The sequence below is a fragment of the Pantherophis guttatus genome, chromosome 1, assembly GCF_059756535.1.
Source record: "Pantherophis guttatus breed Tessera chromosome 1, ASM5975653v1, whole genome shotgun sequence".
Taxonomy (NCBI): domain Eukaryota; kingdom Metazoa; phylum Chordata; class Lepidosauria; order Squamata; family Colubridae; genus Pantherophis; species Pantherophis guttatus.
In genome coordinates this window covers 29,756,310-29,773,557 of record NC_142063.1, presented here as the reverse complement: position 1 = coordinate 29,773,557, position 17,248 = coordinate 29,756,310, and positions in this window count along the sequence as shown.

The following is a 17,248-nucleotide window of genomic DNA, read 5'->3' as shown; positions in this document are numbered from 1 at the left end:
TGTCTAATTAGCAATGACTTAGACTAACTTAATTGTCACTGAATGTACACTAATCGGCATACGTTAAAATGAAATTTTGTTGCATACAGCTCTCAAAGGGTCTCCACCTCCAATATATACTACATAAACATGACAAAACAAACAAACATACAAGAATAAATAAATAAAAATTATGCATATACCCGCACATATTATATGACATGGAGAAACAACACAGTCTAGTTTGGATGTATACATGTACATGGCGAGATAAATGAATCTTGCAAGTTTACCAGACGGATGGCATAGGGAACAAAGCTGTTACAGAATCTGGTAGTCCTGCTAGGAATACTTTGAAACCTCCTCCCAGAGGGGAGCAACAGAAACAGACCGGGAAGTGGGCGTGTGGGGTCTCTAACTCTAAGGCCTTATTAAGTAGTGTTCTTCACTCATCCATGCTTGTCTAATTAGGAAGGTTTAGTGTTTATCTTCCATTGGTCAAGACAAAAAAACTCCCGCTTCAAAGTTTGGCATTACAAACAATATTGGACAATGACTCAATGAAAGGCAATATTTCTATGTCTACATGAAAGAACTTTTGCCCCATTTTGCACCTGAAATCTACCCTGATGCTAGGGAATACCACTAGATGGCACTCCCTAACTCCCTTTGACAAAAACCGGGGGAGGGAAAAAAATGTTCAAAATGCCCCAAATAGCTCAAGAGTGTGTATCTCACATCAGATGACATTTTAAAAAGTTATTTAATTTTTAATTGATTTATATTAATTGGTTTACCAGCAGTATTGCAAGAAATAGACTCTACTGTCTGAAAATGTTGCTGATCTTAATTAATGTAATTGTTACAATATGATGATGATTGATGGTGTTGATAATAAAATCAATTCAAATTAATCTTATTTCCAAGAAATTAATAATCTGGATTTCAGTAGAAAGTGAAACCAACAACTGAAAGTTATGAATACACACACACACACACACACACAATGAATGTGTCAGGCCTGGAAGCCATCTTTTGCATTGGATCTTCAGGCCTGCCACATTTACTACTGTGGGAAACTGGGAAGGGGGATTGTATGGAGCAAGGGCAGGGGTGGGTTCTAATTTTTTTTACTACCGGTTCTGTGGGTGTGGCTTATTTTGTGGGTGTGGCTTGGAGGTCATGTGATTAGGTGGGCGTGGCTAGCTGGTCAGAGTGATTTCTGGAAGGTCCTCGCACTTACGACACGACTCATTTATTTGCTTTTAACACTGATCAGCTGTAGGACAGCCCTTTGAAGCCCCACAGCAAGAGTTTAAACAGTTTTTTTCCCTCTAGTCATCAGCTGAGACTCAGGAGGCAGCAATAGATTGGGGGTGGGACCAAATAAAAGGTAAGAATAACGTGGGGGGATGGGGGGGAGGGCAGGGGGGAGAACCGGTTCGGTGACATCATATCGTCACCGCTACCGGCTCGGCCGAACCGGACCGAACCAGGAGGAACCCACCACTGAGCAAGGGTGATATATAGTCATAATAACATTCCTTTCTCAGAGAGTCAAGGACTTCTTGCCCTGCACCTGGAGAGCTGGAACTGGGGGGCGTCTCTAGTTGGGATGGTCGATTGATTGGACCATGTGATGGACATGTGGGTGCTGGGCAGGGACTTGGACTTTCCTTTGGGTAGGGAAAACCCGGAAGCTTTCAGATTTGGGTTTTCCCAGATGTTCCAATATGACATCTCTAATAAAATGGAACTTTGAGGAACTTCAAGCCTTGGAATCTTTTTTTTGTTGGGGTAGCGATGGAGGCGGGTGGTTCGGAGAACCGGTAGCAAAAATCCCTGCCCCCCCCATTGCCCAGCTGAGCCGCGCAATCATCAGAGGCTTTTTTTTTATTTTTAAAAGCATTTTTTCTACAACCTCTTCGGCCGAAGAGGTTATAGAAAAAATGCTTTTAAAAGTAAAAACAAAGCCTCTGCCGATCAGGCAAGTCAGCTGGGATCGTCAGAGGCTTTAAAAGCATTTTTTTAAACAACCTCTTCAGCCGAAGAGTATTGGGAGACTCCCAATAGGCAGCAAAATGCTTGCTTGCTGTCTGAAAAAGCCTAGGATAGTGGATGTGATTTCACTGAGCTATGGCTGCAAGTTGAGAAACTTGGTTTACGTAGGAAAATACCCGGTTGAAGAAAAATATACACACAATTTAAATGAGGCTGTCCATTTTGCTGTTGGACATTTTGTTGTTCTTTTTCCTTCCACTTTCCCCATCATTATGGGTTTCTTAAGGATCTTCCTATAACGTGTCCAAAGTATGATAATTTGAACTTTGTTATTTGTGCCTGGAATGAGAACTCATTCCAGAAGGCTCTGTCTTCCTGTGACAAATGACCATTTATTTATAGTGTCTTTCTAGAATGAGAGAGAATATGTTGTGCTGCCTTCTCCGTGTGCTTCCGTAGCGTTATTATATACTCCCTCCATCTTCTCTTTCTAATCCAGCAGGGCCTTTTCAGGAGAACATCCATAGCTCATTTCCAAATCTGCTCACCCTGTTTTACATGATTGCAAGGGATCTGGAAATCTACTTCTTGGATCACGCACAACAAAATGCCTCTGTCTGTCCTTGCCAGCAATGGGCAGTCTGTTTTTGAAGAAGACTGAAGAAAGGATACAGAATTTCCCAGGTTGTCAAGTCAGGTCTGGGAATGTTGCGTACTATTCAATGCCCTATTTATCTACTCCCATGGGGTGTCAAAGAAGCTGTCATCTAAAGTAGTGTTTCACCACCTCAGTCACTTTAAGATGTGTAGACCGCAACTCCCAGAATACCCTGGCCAGCATGCGAGTTGAAGTCCACACATCTAAAGAGTGGTCTGCATTTTACCAGAAGGTCAAGCGCCAAAGAGACATAATTAAAAGCTCATTACAAGAGACCATCTCCATTAGCATGCCAAACTTCATGCAAATCCATTAACTCCAGGGCTTTCTTCGGAAGCTTTACATTCCTCCATAGTGCCCCAGGGACTGGAAAATGTGGCTGTTTAATTTGCTGCTCTCGGGTCTGCGAAAATGAGGCTCAATTCAGCTTGCTCTCTGGATTATTTCACATTCCAGCAAATTAGTTTTATCCGTTCGGAGAACATTTTAACAAAGGGTTCTTTTGGCATTGTGCAGATAAAAACTGATGGATAAAAATGAATGAGTAGCTTGCCTAATCAAGAACAAATAACTTTAAATCTTTTCCACAAATGTAGGCTTTCCTGTTATTTCTCCCTCTCCTTTCCTCCCTCTTCCATTTATCTTTCCACACAACATACATACAATTATACATACGTACAAACATACAATCCTACATTCATATGCCCTGAGTGTAGGTCTTGTCCTCTGGCTCTTTACTCCTCGAAAAATAAAAAGGGTTTTTATTCCATTGTTACCAGTCTCCAAACTTGTTAAGTATAAAGTCAGTAAACGATACTATTGTTCAAATGGAGGGGATTTATCTAGCTTGGAGAGAGGCCGTGGAGGAGCTGGGTGGGTAAAACACCGGGGAGGCTCGAATGAACTCAAATGGCTCAATGTAAACAGAGAAATCTGAAAGCTTTTGTGAGCTGAAAGTGGGCTATCTGTTCCAGGTCCTGCCTCATTAACTACTAATAGAACTATAGCAGTGGCTTTCTGCGATACCTAACACTCGCGACTGACCTCCCATATCCCCCCTCACCGCCCAGGCCTCCCAATAGAATTAGATGAACTTTAGGTCTAGCTGCTCTCTCCATTCTTGTGTTGTGTTGTGCGGTGTCTTGACCTTAACCTCTTGAGAAAATGTTTATCCACTTTCACTCCCTTAGGCTATATTGAAAGAGGGAGAGAATGTGTGTGTCCTATGACTCAAGTAAATTCAAGATGGGTGAAGGAGAGAGTGCCCGAGTGAACAACAGTATGTGTGTATGTGTGTGTGTGTGTGTGTGTGTGTGTAAATAAAGTCACACTGAAGAACTCTGGTCTGTTGCAGATGTTGTTACCTGATCAACTAGGAGGGAAGAAATGAAATGAGAACTGAGCAGGAGTGGAGATGGCTATTTCTTGTAGGTGGAGGCCCTTTGATCCGTACAGGGAAGGGTGGCAGGGAAAAAAAAAGAAAAAGGCATAGAGCGACATATACCAGGCTACAGAGTAATATTACCACTTCCTCTCGCTTGCTTGCTCTGAAAAATACACAGCCAATCTGCTTCTAAAAGGACGCTGTCTGTCTGGCGAAGCTTTAGAAATGACAATAATTACAAGCTGATGATGGATGCTGAAAGAAGAAGAAAAGGAAGTCTCCCTCTGTCCTGCCCCCATCCCATAATGGCTCATAAAGAAATATAGGGTTGAGCTGTGGAGAAATTATAGGCTAAACTCTTTTCTAGTTGAATCCTTTTGGTGTTAATCACAGGCTCTAAGTGCTGTAACAAACACTGTTGCATTTTATCAACTAGCTTTCATTGCAAGCAAGCCTCTGCCCACCCCTCCTCCCCATTTTTTTTTATAGAATATATACTATAAATATACTGTATATCTATATCTAAATAGTTGGAATTCTCACAGATAGTCTACTTTTCCTGTAGAAAGGTGTACGGCTAGTCCTCCACTTAAGACTATAATCGAGCTTGGGATTTCTGTCATATGTCTTGGCAGTCATTAATTGAGGCGCACGTTTGAGTGACTTTATGACATTTTTTGTAGCGGATATAAAGTGAACACTAGAGTTATTGAGCAAACCCATTGTCCATAATGGTGGTTTTTGCTGGTAACTAAGTAGACACCGGTTTCTAGCAAAAAACATTGCAAATTGTGGGCATGTGATCTCAGGACATTGCGAATAGCTCTACATGCGGGCTGATTGCCAAGGTCCCAGAATGTGATCACATGACTATAGAGGGATGGCCACCAGAATTTCGTATCCAGGTGGTAAGTACCTTTTTTTGGGGTGGGGGGGAAAAGAGTCTGTTATAATTTTGAATAATTTTCTCAACCAAGTCATGATTGGCATTGCCAATAATGGAGCAATTATACCCACAGTGCAAGTTTACAGCCAGTGTTGATTGTTAATTGAGGACTGGCACTGAACAAGGGTGGACAGAAGTATCTAGTGTGTTGCATGGCAAGGGCTGGTAGAACATTAATGATGTTCTACCAGAACATCATTAATGTTCTAGAGCAGCTTTCCTCTGGGGACACCAGCATATTATAGACAGGATTACATCAATCAAGAGAGATCCCAGCAAAATCGCTCCTTTCCCCCATGATTGCATTTTTTTAAAAATTTGATTTATATGCCACCCTTCTCCGGAGACTCAGGGCGGCTTACAATGCGTTAAGCAATAGCCTTCATACTTTGTATATTTATACAAAGTCAGCTTATTGCCCCCACAAACTGGGTCCTCATTTAACCTACCTTAGAAAGGATGGAAGGCTGAGTCAACCTTGAGCCTGGTAAGATTTGAACCTGCAGTAATTGCAGGCAGCTGTGTTAATAACAGGGTGCTTTAAACCACTGTACTACCAAGGCTCTTTCCCAAGGCATTTTGAGAGGGGTGTACATTTGCCTAGCTGGGATCTGAGACAATCAGTAAAGACTCCCTCAAGTTGAGCTTCATTTGTGCATTCAATCATTTGCCCTCCTCCAAAATATTTTTCAACTTCTTCCCAGTTTTGGGATTTTATTATTCTCCGTTCATGTATCAAGCAGTTCTGCATCTGCTTAGCTTTCAAACCCACCTGCTTTTTGACCACATGTGATACCATTACTGACACATGACTGGAATCTGATCTACTGGTTTTCATTCATTGAAACCAACCTGCCAATATATACTCCTATTCCAGATTAAGATGCCTTCATTAGCATACTCCATTAACACTCATTTTATTTCAGCCCGGCCTCTGAATGTCTCCTTGATTCTCTTTTTCTCACAGAGATGGGAGGTAAGGAATAAGCAGCAGGAAGGAATGGGTTGGTAAGGTTACAGAATTCATCTGATCCATAATGTTCTCCTGTTTTCTTTTCATAAGTCCCTCCTCCCTTCTTCCCATTGTGGCTGTCTCTTGCCGATGTAAAATGATTTCTTTATATTTAACTGTCTCTTTCCAGTACAGACCGGAATTGTTCTGAACAAAAGGCAAATGGAATCAGTGGAAACTATATATTAAACGCAAGACAATTTGTCTAGTTTTCATTAGGCTGCTGAGTGAGAAGTCGAAACGCCTCTGTTTTTCCCAAGGTACTCAGATAACCACAGGCAGCCTTCTCTCCCCCACAACCCCCCCATTCATTTCTCCAGAGTTCCCCCCAAAGAATGCCCAGCTTTCTGCTCTTTATATTGTCAGTGGTGATGGCAACCAGGAACGTTGACATATCCTATTGTTTACCTCAGATGAACACCAACACAGCTTTCCTGATCATTAGATAAACTCCTCCGACTCTCCCTCTGCTCACTTCACCGAAGTAACTTTTTCATGGTACGTTGCCTATAATTGACGGTGAACGACGTTAACCAGAAAGGGGATCAAACTTTATCTCAATGAAAACAAACCAGCAAACAACAGCCAAGATAGAATTTTCCAAGCCCAGAGGAGAAGTGTCTTTTTCTGATGGGACATTTGCCATAAGAAGGATGTCTTTAAAGAGATCTTTAAAAGCACAAACATGAAGAAAGTTATATTGGGAAGGGCTAACCCCATGACATTTTTTAAAAGGCTCTCTATTAATTGGTCTAGCCTTCCAAGGCTCGGACTTTGAGCCAGAATGTAGAATGGGGAAACCATCCTATAGATCAGGGGTCTCCAACTTTGGCAACTATACGACTTGTGGACTTCAACTCCCAGAATTCCTCAGCCAGCGCACACTGGCTGAGGAATTCTGGGAGTTAAAGTCCACAAATCATAAAGTTGCCAAGGTTGGAGACCCCTGCTATAGATGGTAGGGCATATTTGGAATTTGAAGAACAAAATGACTATGTGTTTATTCCAAAACCAAACTGGTTGTTTTGACTGGCATAGCCAATCACAAAAGACCAGTTTACCAAAAGATAAACTGGAGAGATTGTTTTTCTCCAGTCTTCTCTGGCCCCAGATGCTTTCTCATGCCCCCCCCCCTTTTTTTTTGCTGGGCAAAGGAGCACATTACAGAACAAAGCCCTAGAGTGCAATCCAAACCAATTTTGCTTTCCTAAAAATGTTTGAAGAGCAGGTCCATCCATGGGGCCTTTGGGAGAGAATCAAAAGGGGCAAAATGATGCTATAACTGTGCAATTGAACCTTCCTTCATAATACATGGGAAAAAAAGTGGAGCTTTGACTGCCCTTTTGAATCAACTTTTCTTGTACCTCTTTCTCCTTAGGGATATTCCTGTTGAAGCATCCATGGAGTCCTTGGTGCTCTCTGAGCCTGGTTGTTTACTTTCAGATACACAACTAGGTAATACCTTCAGTGCCAGAAATATACTTTCAAATGAGAGGGATACTGGAGGTTAGTTCCAATGAACAAGAAAAAGGAGAAAAGAAAAAAAGTTAATACAGAGATACAATATCAGGAAGGAGGAGAAGGAATTACCAAGATTGTAGTTAGTGTTCAGTACATTGTTGATGGGAGATTAACCATAAAATAATGAAGTACATTTAATTATTTTAACAGTATGTGGAAGGCTATACATCTCTAAGTTTAGCATCAAAGTCTCCATTAGTTTTTTAAAAATACAGAAAAAATATAAAAAGAGGAAGGAAGGAAGGAAGGAAAAAGGAAAGAAAGACAATAAAAGCATTATAGATAAACATTAGTTTCTAATTTCTCCTTTGTTGCACTCTGATATACAATATTTATATATGTTTAATTCTTTGAATATTTCTTTTTTCATATCTTTAATCAGTCCCCCCCCCCCTTAAAAACCATACAACTTGACTTATCAGTGGCCAGGAACACAGACTGCAGTTATGAATAACAAGGTCACCATATGTGTGCATATTCTGGATTATTTTAAAGTCTGTCTGAGATGGAAAGCAAATAAAATCAATCAGATAATTGTGTGAGTTCCTTCTTTGCATTTCTGGGCTTCTCTATCCATGAAGGAATGCTTCAGAATTTCATTTGGTCTGTTTTTAAAAACAAAAAAACGTTATTGTATCTGTTTTGCTTTTTTCCCAGATTCTTTAGTGTCAGGTTGTTAGGCCTAATTATAACTCAAGTGTAGATTTTGGATTTTGTATGTGTGTGGGTCAACATGACTGTGATGGTTTTCAAGTGGCTCAGAAAATATTTTCCTTTTGCTTTTAATTTTCTTATATTTAATAAGCCACTGCAGAAAGATTTTATTACATATTTTAAAGGAAAATCTGTAACACATTAATGTAATTTTCATGCACAGAAAACAAAAACTTGCAGATTGATGCAGAAATAAGGCAGACGGGCTTTATCAACAAACACATGTGAAAAATGACACGGTCAGGAAGTAGAAAGTTCTGGCAGGTCCTGCCGTCCATCTTGGCTCAAAGTTTTGGCAGCTACTTCACAATAGAAAGGCACCTTGCTTTTTGCTGTCAGTGTAGCTTGCTTCTCTATGCCTCCATTTCCCTCTTGTTGTGCAGAAAGATGAATGGGGAAGAGTGGAGAGAAAGCCACACCATCTCTGCTCAAAAGTGCCATGGAAATTCGTTTTCTTTTTTCATTTGTTTAGGCTTAGGGCCGGGGTACTTACGAGACCGCCTTCTGCCACCAATAGCCTCCCACCGGCCAGTACGCTCGCACAGAGTGGGCCTCCTCAGGGTGCCGTCCGCCAGACAATGTCGGCTGATGACTCCCAGGGGGAGAGCCTTCTCTGTGGCGGTGCCCACCCTCTGGAACAACCTCCCCCCAGAGATACGTACAATAACAGACCTCCGGATTTTTCGTCGGGCCCTGAAAACCCATTTATTTCAACTAGCTGGGCTGGCTTGAGTTAATTTTAAATTGATTTTAAATTGGGTTGTTTTAATTTACGGCCAAAATATTTAATTATTTTAAACTGCTTTTAAATTTTGTATGTATTGTTTTTTACTTTGGCTGTTCACCGCCCTGAGTCCTATTTGGAGAAGGGCGGTATAGAAATTTAAATAATAAATAAATATAGAAATATATTGATTTATAATGGGTATGTCTACAAGCATAAATGGGTTTAACCAGTTTTATGGGAATTGTTGTCCTGTGAGGGGTGGAAATGCGGTAAAGACTCATAATAGAGACTTCTTAGCACCTTCACCAACTACAGTTCCCGGAAATAGTTCAATAACACTTTTAATGGGTAACATAATTATATCCCCCCAAGTGGGATAGTCTCATGTGTGCATGTGCATCATGCACCCCAAAATAACTTTTTGACTAAAAGCATATTAAAGGTGTTTAAACATCAGAAATAAAATTTATGGTTAGATCTCTTGGAGGTGTGCATTGGGAAAAATGCTTCTTCTTATAGTCCCATACACTTAATTTTTCCTTCCCACTCAACCAATACTTTCAGAAAATGCAGCCAATATGTAGTCTCTACATTGCTAAAGTAATAAGTATAAGATCTTCCTTCCTTCCTTCCTTCCTTCCTTCCTTCCTTCCTTCCTTCCTTCCTTCCTTCCTTCCTTCTTCCCTCCCTCCCTCCCTCCCTCCCTCTCTCTTTCTTTCATTAAGGTTGATTGAGTTACTACAATTTTTTTTAAAAAGCCCATTGTTTTTATGCAAACTCTTTCCAGGAACAATAAATAGTGGTATCACATCAAACAACATCTACTCCATGGTAACATCTACTCCATCCTACCTTTTCTTTGCGATCTTAAAATTACGCATATGGGTGGAGGGTGGAATGTCTCCTCTAATTTCATCCCCATGACAACAGGCTTATGAAATATACTGGGCTGAGATTGAGGGGAGATGTGGGGTGGGATTGGTTGAAAATCACTCAGTGTGGTCCATGACTGAATTGGGACTTGAACGTGGGCCTCTCCCAGTCTACTGCCAGCATTTAGTCACCAAACAGAAGCATATTGTGCAATAACACCATAACTGAAAGAAAAAAAAAGTTTTCAACACCAGCAAGAAACTTAATAGAAAAGGATTTGATAGTACTGTAAGATAGGGGTCCCCAACCCTTGGGACACAGGACCGGTACCAGTCCATGGCCTTTTAGAAACTGGGCCAAACAGCAGTGGGTGAGCAAAACTGCACATGCGAGGGATCTACTGGTAGGTTACATACTCCCCCCTCCCCCCCAATCCATGAAAAATTGTCTTCCACAGAATCGGACCCTGGTGCCAAAAAGGTTGAGAACTGCTGCTTTAAAGGATCCAGTTTCTCAAACATTCATAATGGAAAAGACCAAGATCAGGATGCTCTTGGAGTCTTTGTGGACAACCAATTAAATATGAGCCAACAGTGTGCGGCAGCAGCCAAAAAAGCCAATGCAATCCTAAATTGCATTAAAAGAAGGATACAATCAAGAACAAGGGAGGTACTAATACCACTCTATAAAGGCTTAGTAAGACCACACCTAGAGTACTGCATCCAGTTTTGGTCACCACACTATAAAAAAGATGTTGAGACTCTAGAAAAAGTGCAGAGAAGAGCAACAAAGATGATTAGGGGAATGGAGGCTAAAACATGCAATGAATGGTTGCAGGAACTGGGCATGGCTAGTCTAATGAAAGGAAGGCCTAGGGGAGACATGGTAGCAATGTTCCAATATTTGAGGGGCTGCCACAGAAAGAAGGGGGTCAAGCTATTTTCCAAAGCACCTGAAGTCCAGACAAGGAATAATGGATGGAAACTGAACAAGGAGAGAGTCAGCCTGGAAATGATAAATTTTCTGACAGTGAGCGCAATCAACCAATGGAACAGCTTGCCTTCAGAAGTTGTGGGAGTTTCATCACTGGAAGCTTTCAAGAAGAGACTGGACTGCCATCTGTCAAAAAGGCTGTAGGGTCTGCTTGGGCAATGGGTTGGACTAGATGACCTACAAGGTCCCTTTCAACTCTGTTAATCTGTAATCTGTAAAATCCAACAATGAGTTAAAAGTATCAGCTGCCTATGAGAACACATCCAAACTTCTGGCTGCATGTGCTGATATTTCACTGTGCTTGGGAACTGTCTTGCTGTTCTGTACCCCTAGGTATCTTGTAGCCTTGTGTGACGAAGCCCAGCCTCTTTTGCCAAGTGGCCAGTTGAGAAGAATGAAAGAGGGAGGACTATTAGCTGGGCTTCCGCTAGATGGCACTGCAATCTAGTACTGAATAACCACACCATGGACAAACAACTTGAAAGAGTGGGCCAAAACTTGCTAGCCAGATGAAGCTTGGGGTAAGTTGGAACGGTTGAAAAACAAGCTACATATAAAGGCAATTACCAAATAAGAAAAAGAAGTGTGCTGGACATGTCCTTTAAGTACAGGAATTACCAACATGGTTTAAATCAATGTTTCTCAACCTCGGTAGCTTGAAGATGTGTGGATGATGCATGGCTATCTGGGGAATTCTGGGAGTTGAAATCCACACATCTTCAAGTTACCAAGGTTGAGAAACACTGGTTTAAAGTTATTCCGCACAGTCTAACCAATGCTTTTGAGAGATCAAAGTTTACCCTTTCATCCTTAATCAACCAGCACCCAACTACCAGCACAATATAGCTCACAGACTGGTATATACTCACTTACTTACTGGTATTCTTTGGATCAACAACATTCTAATGCAGCGGTTCTCAACCTGGGGGTCGCGACCCCTTTGGGGGTCGAAAGGCCATTTCACAGGGGTCGCCAAAGCCCTCTCTCGCCCCCCCCCACGCCTTCACTCACCCTCACCCTCTGCCTCTGTTGGATCGCCGGTCGCCGTTCACTTACCCCGCCCACTCCCAATCTATTGCTGCCTCCTGAGTCCCAGCTGATGGCTAGAGGGAAACAAACCGTTTAAATTCTTGCCGCGGGGCTTCAAAGGGCCGCCCCACAGCTGATCAGTGTTAAAAGAAAACAAATGAGAAGACCAGTGCCTGCAAAAATAGAAAAAAACAGCCCCTTTCAGCTTCAGCATAGGTTAATTACTATAAGTTGATTTGATCAGCCTCCGGACTTTCAGCTGATTTGCTCTCAGCTGTTTTGCGGAGGGCTCTGTCGCTAGCTGCAAAGAGAGGAGCAGATTTTTTCCCCCCTAGCTATGCTGAAAAAATGAAACTGAAAGTAAAGCAGGGTCTTCGCTACAACGTGACAAAATAAGGCAGAGAGATATTTCTTTTTCTTTTTCCTCACCAAAAAAGGTAAGTGCAAAACTGCAAACAATAGGAAATTTAGGGCAAAAGTGGAGGTTCAAGATTTTAAAACACAAAAGAAAAAAGCTCTATTTAACTAGGGAATTGTAATAATTGAGATACTATTAATTGTATATTGTGTTGAAAGCAGAAATGATTAAGTTGTGGTTTGGAGGAATATATGGGGGAAATTATTTGGATTATTATTATTGGTAAATATAATTAATTGATTTGTAAGAAATTGGATTGCACGGAAATAATTGGAATATTCATGTTCATATTGATTGATATACAAAAAAGATAGTTATATAATTAATTGATTTATATTAAAATGTTGAATTTGTATTAAACAACTGTATTACATAATTACATAATTAACCAATGTGAGATAGATATAAAAATAGATGACAATGGGTAGGGGTATAATATCGAATAGAAGGGAAAAATTGAATTTGATTAAGATTAGAGATGAGGATGAAGGGTAATATTGGTTTTTTTAAAAAATAGATGAGGAATAAATATGGCAAAAAGAAAATATAGAAATTGTAAATTTAATTGAAATGACTAAACACTGGTTAAATTTGTGAACCGGCCAAATACTCTGTTCAAAGAAAATACGTTTATATTTGTATGTGTGTTTCTAATTATTGCTATTTATTCGTATTTGTTCTCTTTTATTCTTTAAAGTTTAACAATTCATTCTTTATCTTAATATCTTTATATTTGTTTGGGGTTGGTTTTCTTCCCTTTCATCTTTTTTATTGTACAGCAATCTTTCTCCTCAAACCTACCACATCTCTCATTTCTTTCCTTCTTACTTTCTCTTCCCCTCCTCTTCTTCTCCTTCCTACTTCCTCTTCCTTTCTCCTTCTCCTCCTCTCTTCCCCTCACTCCTACTCTAATTTCCCTTTCCTTCCTTCATCCCTCTCTATTACTGTATCCTTTTATGCATATGGACTACTCAGAGGGCTGAAAAAGTTATTTTTGACTGGTCCTCGCACTTTTGACCAGTCCTCGAACTTACGACTGTCCTCACATTTTACGTTTTTGCCCTATCTTATCACCATGGTGAAGAGAAGCAGTTGTGAAATGAGTGACATGGTTGTTAAGAATGCTGCATGGGCATAAATATGAGGATGGTCATAAGTGTGAGGACCAGTCAAAAGTGTGAGGATCTGTCAGAAATGACTTTTTTCAGCCCTCTGAGTAGCCCCTATACACATAGCCACGCCCACCCGGTCACATGACCAGCTAGCCACGCCCACCAGTCACATGACCTCCAAGCCACACCCACAAAATAAGCCACGCCCACAGAACCGATAGTAAAAAATTTAGAACCCACCCCTAGTTGGGGGTCACCACAACATGAGGAACTGTATTAATGGGTCGCGGCATTAGGAAGGTTGAGAACCACTGTTCTAATGTCTGCTGAGTTGGAAAGCAACTTTTTAAATGGACATGCATATGATGGCATACGTGATTCCCAAGCTTGGGGATCTGGCATTCTCCAACAGAAGGTGATCTATCACAACCAACTTTATGGGGAGGGATTCTATCATCTATTATGATAGAATTGGACCTCTTGGAACAGTGGGGACAGTCCAAACAGAATGGGTTGAATTACACTTACATTCTTCTTCAATATGGAGTTCTATTGCAAAAATATTAACACAGTAAAGCCCCATTAAAGCCATGCCTTTTTATGTTCTAGAACAGGGGTCTGCAACCTTAAACATTCAAAGAACCATTCAGACCCGTTTCCCAAAGAAAAGAAAACACCGGGAGCCACAAAACCCTTCCCATGCCTGACTATTTCTTGAGCGGCTACAAAAGTAGCATGTGTAGTTGAATTAAACATTCTGTTTTCTTCTGAAACTTTTCTTGGATTTATCCATGGTTGGTTTACCAGGGGTTGAAAAGCTCAATAAATTGCATGTCAGTGGGTATCGCACATTGGTGGTTGTGGCGCATATTTTGAGTGACAGGGTGCCGCAGCAGAGGGGTGAAAGAGCCACATGCGGCTCCAGAGCCGCAGGTTGCTGACCCCTGTTCTAGAACATTCCAACAATATCAGCTTTTTAAAAGTTTCAGGATCTTTATATGAAGACATCAAGATCACACGGTATAAAGGTATTCCATATAACTGCAATATATTTAATCGTCATGTAGGCTGACTCATCCTAACTAATCTGCAAATCTGAGTTCTAGAGGAAAACTGCTTTCCTGATAATGCCTTCTCCATTTGAAAATATGTTCACTTTTATAGAAATAGCTCTGGGTTGGTAAGATTAAATAATACTGTATATACATTCTAAAGTCATTATGAATGAATGATCTCAGAAAAAGAAATGGTGTTGAACCATTTAGAAAAAATAAATAGGGGCTCTGTGTATCCTTGTATTTCAGTTTTCCATGTGATAATCTACATGCTTGACTACTCTATAAAATTCATCATATGACAAGAGGAGATTCAGTTTGGTCAGGTTTTTATTTTTATTTTTTTTAGTAATTAATATACCACTTAACTCCCAGTATTTCTGGGAAGTTCACAGGTAAAAAGCATTAAATGGAAAGGGGGAAAAGTACCATAATAAAGAAAAAGAAAGGACTAAAAGAGGCCAAAGATAACAGAACTAGACAGGAATGAAAAAGAAGAGACCCACAAAACAGAAAGGAGGTCTCAATCATCTTCATCAAAGGCCCTGAGCATAGAGCCAGATCTTAGAGACCCTTTGAAACACCAGCATGGTGGAGGCAGTCCAATTCTAGATGGGAACCTTGTTCCAGAAGGCTCATTCCAGATAGAGGGACTATAGACCAGGGATCGGCAACCTTAAACACTCAAAGAGCCACAAAGGTCCTAACCGGAAGCCCCTGTTCAATTCTGGAGCCGACCGGAAGTCCGGTTCCTCTGCTCCTCAGACCTTCCATAGTCTCCTCTTAGCATGGCCTTTTTCCTCTGCTGACCGGAAGTCCTATTCCCCCACCATAGAGTCTCCTCCTAGCATGGCGTCCTTTTTCCTCTGCTGACTGGAAGTCGGTTCCCTGACCAAAGAGTCTCCTCCTAGCGCTGCATCCTTTTTCCTCTATCTATCCTAACTGAAAGCCCTATCAATTGTGGAGTCGACCAGCAACAGGGAGCCGCAGCAGAGGGATGAAAGAGCCACATGTGGCTCCAGAGCCGCAGGTTGCTGGCCCCTGCTCTAGACCAGTAAACAAACTCAGCAGAGGGCTACTGCAGCCTGCAGCCCACTTACTGAAGAAAGCAAACTTGGACCCATCTATGTCTAAAATTACCTCCAATGAAGATTAATTTTGAAAGATCAATGCTAATTGATGATAGCAGAGCCATCAGCAGTAACTTTAATTTTGATTTTGATTTTTAAGACTACTTTTTTTGGTGGTGCTGTTCGTCACGTAGTCAGCCAGACTGGATTTGGCATTTTTATACCCCTGTTGATTCCTTCTAAAGGACCTGGAACAGGCAAATGTGAATGTTTGATAGCATTAATGGTATTGTTTCAGGATTATTTTTATTATTATATAAAGTATGAAAAAGTAAGCTTTTTATTTTACTGAACTTTATTACAAAAATGATTGGCTGGATGATACACTTGTATAATTGCTCTGCCTTAAATAGTACATTGGCATTATTGTGATATTTTTTTAAAAAATATGCACGGTTTTATCCATAATGAAATTCCAAAGTAGTGATATTGTTAGGGTAGCTTACATGGAAACCAAACCTTAAAAAGAAGGTTGACCTCCATGAAGGTCTTTTTCATTTCTGATTGCTGGCAAAAGACAATGGCACAATTAGCAGGTCCATCTAGGTGAAACAAGACCAAGGAAGCCATCTAACAGATGAAAGGATTCCCTAATTCCTTTGCGCACTCCCATATGTGGGTATTGTAAACAAGAGAGGGGAGCTGGCGATTCCAAGATGCCACTGATCTTGTGCCCTTTGATTATCTTTTGTGGTAATGAAGTCAAGACATGGTGTTTAGTTTATATGGGGCAATTAGGAGTTCCATTTCCTTGCCTGATTCGACTCAAAGAGAAGTCAATGCCAGAAAGTATTTCAGCTGGGGAAAGAAAGAACAGCACCGTGATAAATCAGCCAATCAAAAAGAAAAGTATCTTATGTTGAAGTGCTTGGGGTATTTAAGTTGGCCTATTTCATAGATTTACAAGAGTGGATATTATAAAAACAGTCACATCCTCAATTTAGCGCCTATCTGCACAACAGACACAGCTGCTTGTCTCCTGTGTTGAAACTGGCTGGAAATGAAGCCAGATTAAGAAATTGCTGTCTGGATTTCATGAAATAAAATGATGTTAGCCAAATATTCTGTTTGGACCATGGTTACCATGGTCTCTGATTAGTGGGATCTCACCTGTACTGGGAAGCTAAGCACTAGTTGTTTCTGTTCCAAGGGCAGGCCCTTGAAGACATGTGATTTCCACTCTTAGACCTTTGCATGAATGCTCTCTCCACCCTTTGTTGACTTTCCCTTGTAATTGACACCTCTTTGGCACAGCAACTGAAGGACTGACTGGGAGAGAGAAGAAAACATGGCAATTTTACTTTCCGGCAGTGGGACCAGAAGAGGAAAATGGCAGAACTGTCAATCTCATCTAGTTTTTTTTTTTTAAAAAAAGTTCCATCATGCCTCTGGTGAATTGGTAAAACAAAAATCAAGAAGCCCAGCCTTTCACTATTCCATCAGTGAATTTGTTAAAAAAGTACAGAAAGTCCTTTCCAAAGAAGAAAGTAGCTCCGCAGCCCAGGATGACATGATTATTAAGTGCCACAAGCAGTGACTGGAGGGAGGGGACATTCTTGCTCAGTGCACAATAGACAAGGTATGGTGGTGGTATTGGCCTACAGTGACAAGTGGGTTGCCTTTCTATATCTACATTTAGACCAGCCAATCTGTGTTCTGCCAACCCGCTAATCCATGAACTGCCTACCTATACATG